Source organism: Myotis davidii, unplaced genomic scaffold (genome assembly GCF_000327345.1).
Source record: "Myotis davidii unplaced genomic scaffold, ASM32734v1 scaffold937, whole genome shotgun sequence".
In the NCBI taxonomy this organism is placed as follows: domain Eukaryota; kingdom Metazoa; phylum Chordata; class Mammalia; order Chiroptera; family Vespertilionidae; genus Myotis; species Myotis davidii.
In genome coordinates, this window is record NW_006288252.1 from 1664533 (window position 1) to 1664826 (window position 294).

A 294-nucleotide genomic window follows, 5' to 3' on the forward strand; every position below is an offset into this window, starting at 1 on the left:
CCCTGGTCACCGCCCCCGCCACGGGCGGCAGCCTGAGCAGGCTCCCTGAAACCCAGATGTCACACCAGGAGCCATGGGGTGCCAGCGGCGAAGGGGGAGAGGAGGCAAGGAGGACGCGGAGGAGCTGGCCCCGCTGAGGCCGGATTCCCACCAGGGAGGGGGTGGGCGGCTCAGGAAAAACGAGGGCAGTGGAAGGTGCCCTGGGACACACAGGCGACACTGACGAGCTGTGGGGCACAGATTCCAGGCTGGAGGTGTCGACAGCCCAGCGAGGACATCGGCTGCGGCCCAGGT

General features: G+C 69.0%; 1 protein-coding gene across 1 annotated transcript in view; it reads right to left on the reverse strand.

Annotated features, from left to right (window-relative positions):
- The window catches only part of SH3BP2 (SH3-domain binding protein 2), a 35082-nt gene that overhangs the window by 5213 nt on the left and 29575 nt on the right, over positions 1–294 (reverse strand). The gene's annotated exons all lie outside the window — the stretch shown is intronic.